The 8,842-nt window shown below is 55.0% G+C and overlaps 1 long non-coding RNA gene across 4 annotated transcripts; it reads left to right on the forward strand.

The window, feature by feature from the left end:
• Nucleotides 1-217: 217 nt before the first annotated feature.
• Nucleotides 218-3,714, forward strand: LOC135313621 (uncharacterized). 4 transcript variants are annotated; one of them, XR_010373200.1, is made up of 4 exons: nt 218-265; nt 810-1,001; nt 1,260-1,369; nt 1,579-3,714. It is a non-coding gene; the product is annotated as an uncharacterized LOC135313621 (long non-coding RNA). The 4 variants fall into 4 exon arrangements; XR_010373201.1 differs by having other exon boundaries at nt 229-1,079; XR_010373202.1 differs by having other exon boundaries at nt 231-1,001; nt 1,556-3,714.
• Nucleotides 3,715-8,842: the final 5,128 nt, after the last annotated feature.

The following is an 8,842-nucleotide window of genomic DNA, read 5'->3' on the forward strand; positions in this document are numbered from 1 at the left end:
CCGTGCTCCCCGGTGCCGTCCGCCGATAACGGCAATGCGGTGCCTGCGAGGTGACGCCGCCGCGCTCGCCGCTGCCCCCCCCCGCACGTGCTCCCCGGGCGCGCGCGGGTTCTCGCCGCTGCCGCCGCCTGGTGGCCGAAGCGCGGTGCTGCAGGCCGGCGTCCGTGCCCCGGCTCTGGCCCCTCCGGCGCCCCGTCGGCCTTCGGCGCATGCGCGGTGCGCGGGAGCAGCGTGGCGGCGCGCCGGGCGGGGTTCCTGGCGGCGGGTAAGGGCCGGGGTCGCCGGTGGGGCGAGCGAGCTCTTTTGGTGGGTGCAGGGGTGTCTCCTGTCCGCTGGCTGTCTGGGGGTGGAGGATGGGAAGCTTCAAACCACCCGCCGAGGCAGGCTCCTAGTTTGCGGAAGGCGAGCGGGTCAGGGCAGTCCCAGGAGTTACCCGGGAGCTGACAGAAGGGAAGAGGGAAAGGAGGAGGACCTCTTCCCCCTGCCCAGGGCGCAGACGATGGCCGCCGCCTCCCCGGCTCACCGGAGCTCCCGCTCAGCCTCCCCTGGCCCCCCCCTTGCCCCGTGCGCCTGCCCCCAGCCCCGGCACCTCCCCTGAAGCGTGCTGCGTAGCCCTTGGCCGCCCCCAGGCCCTGTCGTGAAGGCAGCGAGCCGGCCCTCGAGCGCACTGGATTCCCCCTCGGCGCAGGGGCCCTTAGCAGTAGCGCGGGGAAGGGGCGGTGTGTCCAGAAGCCCCTGCGCAAGGAGGGGCTTTGGCCAGGGTCGATCGACGGTAATGACGGTCGCTGTTTCTTCTTTCCCTCTCGCAGAGACCGTGCTGAGGACGTGGTTGTCTGTCCTTCCCCCGGGGATGCCGTTGACTGCAGCCGTCTCAGGCTTGCGTGGCTTCTCTCTGCCCGGCGTTGCCATCCTCGCAGCGCGGGGGCGAAAAGGGACACACAGAGCCCTTCCCGGCTGTGGACAGGAGCTGCCTCGGCTGAAGCTGGAGACGCCAACGAAAGGTAAAGCAGAAGAAACTGAAGGCGCTCTGGCTGCCAGCTGCCTTCCTGCCGCAGGCGAGAGAGAGCCTGTCCCTGCAGGTGAGGGAGGGAGGATCCCCCTTCGTAGCCCGCAGCGGGCCAGGCCACCAACGTGCACTGCAGGGTCTGTACGCGTAACCGGGAGTTGGGTACGGGCGTGTAGTGCACGAGCGAGCTAGGCTACGTGCCTAGGAAGCCTCATCTCGTAAGAGCGGTAAGACACCCATGTATCCTCTTCAGGTGGAGGACGGCCTAGAGTCTGGAGCTGCAGAAGAGGCAGGGCGGAGAGGAGGGGAAAGAAGCATCTGAACGGCTAAATTGTGCCAGCAGCGCTGAGAGCGAGAGTCGCGGTGAGTCCTGGGCCACTGGGGCCCCGTTGCCTCTCTTGTGCGTCCTGGGCCCTCCCTGTCTCTCCCCTGGCCCCCTCTCTTTCCTTACCTGCTGCAAAATGTTTTTGTTTTTTTTTTTTTGGCACCCCCCCGCCCCTTCTTTCTCCATCTCGCTCTGAGTGGCTCCCTGCCTCCCCGTCTTTTCAGGCCTCCCTCTCTCTGTCCTGTAGCCTGTGGCTACTTTTTCTTTCTCCGCCTCTCTCTGCCTGGCTCTGGCTCCGTTTTTATTTTTTTATTCCTCCTGCTCTGTCCTGTAGCCTGTCGGTATTTTGTCTTTCTCTGGCCCTCTTGGTCTGACTCCGTGTGTTACCGAAAAACGCGGTAAAATCGGAAACAACTCCTCAACGCCGATTTAGTATTAAAGAGCAGGCGTTCTTTATTCACGGCACCAGATGCACGGGGGATCGCTCCTCCTGGCGTGCGTCCCTCACACACCTTTCCCGTAGAATTTGTAGATCAAAATTTTACGTATTCATACATATTCATTATCGTCCTGTCTACTGATCGGTACAAACTGGCTCGTTCCGTATGTAAATCACTGCGCAGGCTCGGTGGTGGTCCGTGAGTCGGTGGTCGCGATCTCCCCCTGCCAGAATTGCCTTTTACCTTCTTGGCTCTTAATCTTGGCGGTCTTGGCTAGTTTTCTCAGTGCGCTACACGAAACCGCGTTTTGTCATCCTTTTCTGACAGAAGCACGTTGTCTGTTGTTCTGCTGACATTAACGATCGCCTAGGGACTAAAATGCAGATCGACAGATGCGCTGATTCGTACGCTCCGTGTTCCCGTAATGGAACACCGTCTCTGGTTGGTTGATTTCATCGCTTTGGTTACACCTGTTCCTGTTGTTCAGTTTCTTCTTTTTTGGCTTTGTTTGATTCTCTCTGTGATTCTGTTTTTCTCTGCCTCGCTTTTCCCAGCTCCCCGTCCCTCACTTTGAATACCCGTTATCCTTCACCAGCTCACTCTCCCTTGGTTGCCATCCCCGTTTCTGAGTTCCTCCTGCTTTGCCACGTAGCCCGTGACTTTTTTCTTAATCTCTCTCTGTCTGCCTCAACGCTCCCGCCGCGCTTTTTAGTTCGTCTGCTCTGCTCTGTACCCTGCTACTGTTACTTGCCTGCCTGAGTTCTTCTCTGTCCAGCTCCCTTTTCCTATTCATGAATTCCTGTTCTTCCTGCACCCGCCGCTGTTCCCTGTGATCTCCGTCTCCCTCTGTCCAGCTCCCTGTCCCTAGGTTTTCATTCCTGCCTCTGCCCGCTGTAGCCCGTCTAGATTTTTCTCTCGGCCTCTCTCTCTGTCCGGCTCCCCCTCTCTGTGTTCTAATTCCACGTTCTCTGTCACGTAGACCCGTGCTATTTGTTTGTCCTCATCTCTCTCTGTCCAGCTCCTTGCTGCTATGTTTTATTTCTTCCCTCTCTGTCTGTCTTTGTAGCCCATTGCCGTTGTGGTTTTTTTTTTTTTTTTCCTACTTGTTTCTTCATGTGTCTCTGTCTGCCTCCCAGTGCCTGATCTTTAATTCCTCCTTCCCTGTAGGCCGCTGTTCCTTTTTTCCATTCTACATTGTGTTCTCTTTGGTCTCCTGTTCTTATTCATCGATTCCCTCCTCGCCGCCCTGTGGCCTGTCCCCATTTTATTGTTGCGCCTCTCTCCCTCTCTCTGGCTTCTTGCCCCTGTTTTGAAAATTCCTCCCTCTCTTCTCTCTTCCCTGTTGGCCGTGTGATCTTCAGCCTTTCTCCATCTCTTTCTGCCCAGCTCTCTGTGTCTATTCATTAATTCTTCCCTCTCTGCCCTGTAGCCTGTAGCTTTTGTCCTTTCTCCATCTTGCTGTCTCTGGCTTCCCCATGACCCTGTTTTAGAATTGTTTCTCTCTCCTTTCTGTACGCATTGCGATTCCTTTTGCTCCCCATCTCCCTTTGTTTTGGGTGTTTTTTTTTGTTGTTGTTTCTCTGGCTCCCTGTCCCTAATTGTTAATTCTCTGCCTTCTCATGCTCTGTACCACGTAGCCCCATGGTTTGTTTTGTGGTGTTCCCTCCCCGGCCCCTTCCCTCCGTTGTTGGCTGTCTTGGCTCCCTGTCCCCGTGGCTTCATTCTTCCCTCTCTGCCCTGTTCTTGTCGCTTGTCTTGTCTGTCTCCATCGCGCTCGGTCCAGCTTCCTGCCCCTATTCTTCTTTCCTCCCTCGCTGTCGTGCTGCCTGCCCCAGGTTCTCTGTGCGTCTCCAGCCTGCTCCTCTTCCTTCTTTGTTGGTCTGTGTCCTGCTCTTCCCCTCTCTCTGCTGCCTCTCTTCCCCTCTCTCTGCTGCCTCTCTTCCCCTCTCTCTGCTGCCTCTCTTCCCCTCTCTCTGCTGCTTGTATCTCCACCTCCGTCAGGCTCCCTGTCCTTCTCTGGCCGTCCTGTTCCCTGCCTCGTGCCTTCTCACTACACGCACACACGCCCCCCCGCCCCCGTTCAGCTGGATTCTGCTTTTCTCTCCTCCTACTGTCCTGTGCTCGCCCTGGGCCCTGCTATCTTCCTCCTTTTCTTGCTTCTCATCCTCATGTGCCCACCCTTGGGCTCCTCCTTGTCCTCATCGGCCCACCCTCTGGCCCCCCCCCCTCCTCCTCAGCCCACCCTCAGGCCTGCTCTTGGGCCCTCTATCTTCCTCCTCGGGCCCCTCCTCCTCTTCCTCTGCCTGCCCTTGTGCACCTGCTCGTTGTCCTCCTCCTCCTCCTCCTCCGGCCCTCCCTTTGGTCTGACCTGTGCAGTGTGATAGAGCAGAGCTGAGTAGAGCACACTAAGGCAGCAGGTCCCTGTGCAGGATTAAAGGGAAGATGCAAGTGAAGGGTATTTGAGGATCATTTCAGGTGAGCTGGGTTGCAGTGAGGAGGAGCATGGGGCTGGTGACTTCTTGCAAGGAGAGCGGTGATTTTGTGTCTTACGGTATCTCTAGGGGCTGCAAGTGATGACAACTGTCTCAGTCTGGAAGGGGCGCAGAGCAGCTGAGCGGAACCCCGGGCTACATGTGAGGTGGGGATGATATGGGAAAGGTCCGTGTTGACTGATGTGTTGCTGACTGACAGCACGGTTTGTTGTCTGTGGGTTGGGAGTTTGGGGTTTTTTTTTTTCTGATAGTGAAGAGGCACCTGGCAACTGCAGGATTGATCTAGTGGGCTGCTGGTGTTTTTCTTGTTGAGGATGGATTGAGTGTCCCGGCCCTCTAAAAGCAGTGGTGGCCTTTTCTGGACTTGCTGTAGAGTAAGGAGGGGAATGCTGTGGGAAGTGTCTGTGGTGTGATGCTGATTGACAGCACTCTCCAGCCTTTTTTTTGGTTGTGTGTGGGGTTTTTTTTTTGGATGATGAGGAGGCATCTGGGAACTGCAGGACAAATCCAGTGGTCTGACTGTGCTCTTCCTTCTTGAGGATGGATTGAGCTTCCTGGCCCTCTGAAAGCTAAGTTGAGGCAGGGGTGCTGGGGAAGGGGTCGGGGTAGGGTGGGGACAGGGTTGGCCACGGCAGGAAGGGGTTTTAAAGGTAGCCTAGGGGCGAGGGCTGTCCAGGAAGCAGTCCCCTTTGGGCAGGTAAGGGGAGCGAGTTCCTCTTCAGCATGGTGCTAGTTTGTGCTGGGCAGGGCTGTTCTGGGCTGCGTGTGTTGTGTAGTTTGTGTGGTGTGTGTTCGGCGTCTTAGACCTTTCTCGGGTCACGATGTTCTCTTTACTCTCAGGAGCACAGCACTATCCCGAGGGGCTGGCAAGGTTCTAATTGTGGGGCTGGCGCCCTTTGGGTGCTTCTTTTTTTGCGTGTTACAGTTTAAAGTGTGGATCGCTCTGTTGTTTGAGGAGTTTCTGGGCAGTTGTTGTCTGCGACATCGTTCCCAGATGCGTGAACAGCTCTGCTCTGTCGCTGTCCGTTTTCAAGGAGTGTAATTTCTTCCCTGCATCCTTACGTTCTTAGGTCTTGTAGCCGGGCTTCTTGTGCACCCTTCGTCTCAGTTTTGAGAGGAACTTCTTGTCACGGGCCCTGACGCTCTTCTAATCTTTTTGGATCACGTTAGGGCCTCCTTGCGTCACTGTCAGGGTTCTGCAGGTCTTGTTGCTGGATGAGCTCTTCCGTCCAGTTGTCCCTCTGTTTGCCGAGAGCGTTCTCTCGTCTCGGAGGCGCGCAGTTTGTAGTGTTTCTCATAGCGTTGGTGTGTGCGTTTTGTGAGTTTGTCTCGGACCGCCTTGCTGGCCCTGTAGAGTTGGGTAGGTGGCACAGCGATGAGAGCTTAGGGTTCATCTGTTGCTGTGCCAAGGCTGTTGGGGGAACGGTTGTACCGTCATCTCGGATTGAGTGGCCCTCCTCAGCGGGCGAGGACCGTAATCACCGTGACATTTTGTGGGCTCGGAGGCCGTGACCGTAGCTATCTGGGAGAGGCAGCTAGAGTTCAGCTGAGCAGATTACCTCTGCAGGGTGTTCAAGCTTGTACGTGCGTAGGGCTTCATGTTTGATGTCATATGTTTGTTTTAATGGCAGGTTATAGTCGGTCTTCAGGAACCGTTAAGGTACTGCTGTGCAACCAGGCGACTTGTTTGGTATTGGTTTTGGAGATGCCGAGGGACGAGTCGTGCAGGGCGACGGAGGGGAACCGAGGGGACCGATGTAAGCGGGTGAGGTGGTGCGTGGTGTATATAGAGGGAAGATGTGACCGATGCCTCTATGACTCTGTTGCTCCTTGCGTTTGTCTTTTGTTTTGGGTTTGAAGTAGCGTAGCAATGAGCAAAGCGTGATCGGGGCACCGGAGGCAAGTCGAGCAAGGCAAGTGGTGATTGGTGGGCTGAAGTAGCAGCTCTTTTCTGAGGTGTTGTGTTGCTGGGGAAGTTATAAGCAATGCGTGTTGTTTGGGTGTTACGGACGGCGGGCGAGCTGGACACGGCACCTGGAAGTGGCGTAGGCTGGGAGGGAGGCTGTCGAGGGAAAGGGGTGCGAGACGGGGATCGGTGCGGGCAGGCTGTGGCATCGGGCAGCATCTCGGGAGGTGCCTTTTCGCTTGGCTTTTGGCAGGTGCCGCTGGCAGGCTCGGAGTGGTGCTGCCGCGTGCCTATGAGAGGTCTGAGAAGGTGGGGCAGCGGCCAGCATCTGAGACCAGAGAATGCTGTGGTCCGTCGTCGAGCTCTTCAGTTCTGTAGGTAACACGTGGGCCGTCTTTGGAACGGCGTATGAGCATTAGAAGCGAGCTGGGTAGTAACGAGGAAGTCACGGGGCGGTGATTTCTCACGAGCGTAACGGTAGTTTACTGTGTGTTGATACATTTGGTGCCACAAGCGATGACGGAAGCGGGGGGTGATGCTGGAATCTGTGCAGAGCAGGTGAGCCGATGGGCATGTTCCTTTTGATGAGGGGGGTGCTCTGGAAGAGATCTGTGTTGACCCGTGTGATACTTATTGCTGGCCCTGGTGTTTTTGGGGTTTTTTTTTTGTTGTTTTTTTTTTTTCACGTGATGAAGAGGCACCTGGCCACTGCGAGAATATCCTGGTTAGCTGGTGTGTTTCTTGTTGTGAAAGGATTCATAATCTGGCCCATCTGAAAGCCCCACAGTGTGACTTTTGTTAGGAAGAGATCTTGAAAAATTGAGATATTTCTTATTCAGTGAGGTTGCATTCTATGAACTTGCCATCAGAGTGCATCTTAGAGACAATGTCTTTGTCAGTAGAACTCATCAGCACAAGACTTGCGAAGTACTGCTTTTTTTTTTTTTAAGATAAAAAAATCAATGGTCCTTGCGGAGATCCAAGCACAGCACATACTCCAAATGTTGATGGCATTGGTAGTGCTTGGGTTCTCAGTTGTAACAGTCGAGATCCCATAAAAATACGGTTCCCCTATGTATTGCAACACTGGGGATTTGATTTGTGTGGTTTTTTGTTGTGGTATTATTTTTTTCCGCAAAAAAGTAAAACTGTATTGGGGATCTCTTCACTCACCGATTCTTCTGTCATAAATGAAAGTTTAAAAAAAGCTAACATCGTCTGATTAACAATGTGACTTGCGCTGTTTCAGCTGTAACTGCCGAGCAGATGTAGGGTACGATTTATTAGGTGTAATTAAGCAGGTAGGTATTTGTTGTAAATATTTAACGAGGGGCGACTGAATGTTGGGGTGGGGGCGGTTTTTTCCCACCAGTATTTTGAGGGAGCGCTCTTAAGTATTTTATTTCAGTCTCGCTTTCGATGCGCGTTTCCCTGGCAGTTCAGCAGCATCTCTCGGGCGGGGCAGCTGGGCGGACGTCCCTCCCGACTCCATAACACGCCAAAACCCCCCAGTCACGTTACTACTGTGTATTTTGGAGATAGATAATCTTATGGCGGGTGTGAACGGCTGTGCGAGTTAAATGAACGCAGAAGGAAAATGGAAAGCTTTCAGAGCCTAGACGCTCCTATTGGATGTGCGTAAACACGCGCCCGCCTTCTCAGCACAAAGTGAATTACTGAGACTTATTCTTAATTTTTTACGTTACTCTTTCAAGTTTGACGCTTCGCTTCAGGCTTCATGGAGCCAGGCAGCAAGACGTGCGGCGGCAGGGCGAGGGCTGTAGCTGCTGCGGTGGATCTGTAAGCGGAGGTTCCGGTTACGGTACAACTTTGCCCCGCAGCCTCACGGGGTTATCTCCCCGCAGCGGTGCCGTAAGGAAGGGATGAGACCTTTTCCAGCACCAGCCAGAGCGTTCAGTGTTACGCGAAGAATCTGTTCAAAACGGTATCGGTTAGTCTTAATACCGTTTCCAAGTGTTCCAGTCCCTCTAGCTTTTAAAGGAGGTGTTGTGTTTTGACGTGACCCGTTTGCCCAGAATCTTGCTGCGGCTCAATTTCCTTCCTATCCCTTGTGCTGACTGAGTTCCTCCATTTTCTTCTGTGCTATTTTATTCACGTGCTGAAATATAGTTTGGGATTTCTGTTTTTCAGATGTCTTCTCAGTGTCTCGTGATGCTCAAGAGATGCCCCCCGGCCCGGGTTTGCCTGCCGGTCGTTAAGCGTGGTGAAGGTAAGGGGCCATCCCTCTGCCTGGGGGCTCCCGGCTCTGTCTCCAGCGGGTGCCCCGCAGGTGCGGCCGCGAGGGCTGCCTGGTGGGGAGAGTCGGGGCCCCCAGGGACCGGGGCTGTTTGTCGCCCCGGGGAGCCCGTCCCAGCGCGGGAGCGTGGCCGAGCAGAGCCCGAGAGAGACGTGACACCGTCCTCTGGCACGCTCCTGCTTTGCCGTGGGGCGGCCGCTAGCCTGCGGACAGGGGCTGGGGGGGCTGCCCCACCTTTTAGATTTTAGCAGAGCTCCCCTTTTTTTGGGGGGTGGGTGTGTGTACCTTTGTAAATGACACTATTAATGAGCTGCAGGTTGGAGCAGATTCCCTTGTTTAGTGCCCTTCTTGGGGGTGAATCACAGAATCTCAGGTTGGAAGGGACCTCAGGGATCACCTAGTCCAACCTTACTATA

The sequence above is a fragment of the Phalacrocorax carbo genome, chromosome 5 (genome assembly GCF_963921805.1).
Source record: "Phalacrocorax carbo chromosome 5, bPhaCar2.1, whole genome shotgun sequence".
Classification (NCBI taxonomy): domain Eukaryota; kingdom Metazoa; phylum Chordata; class Aves; order Suliformes; family Phalacrocoracidae; genus Phalacrocorax; species Phalacrocorax carbo.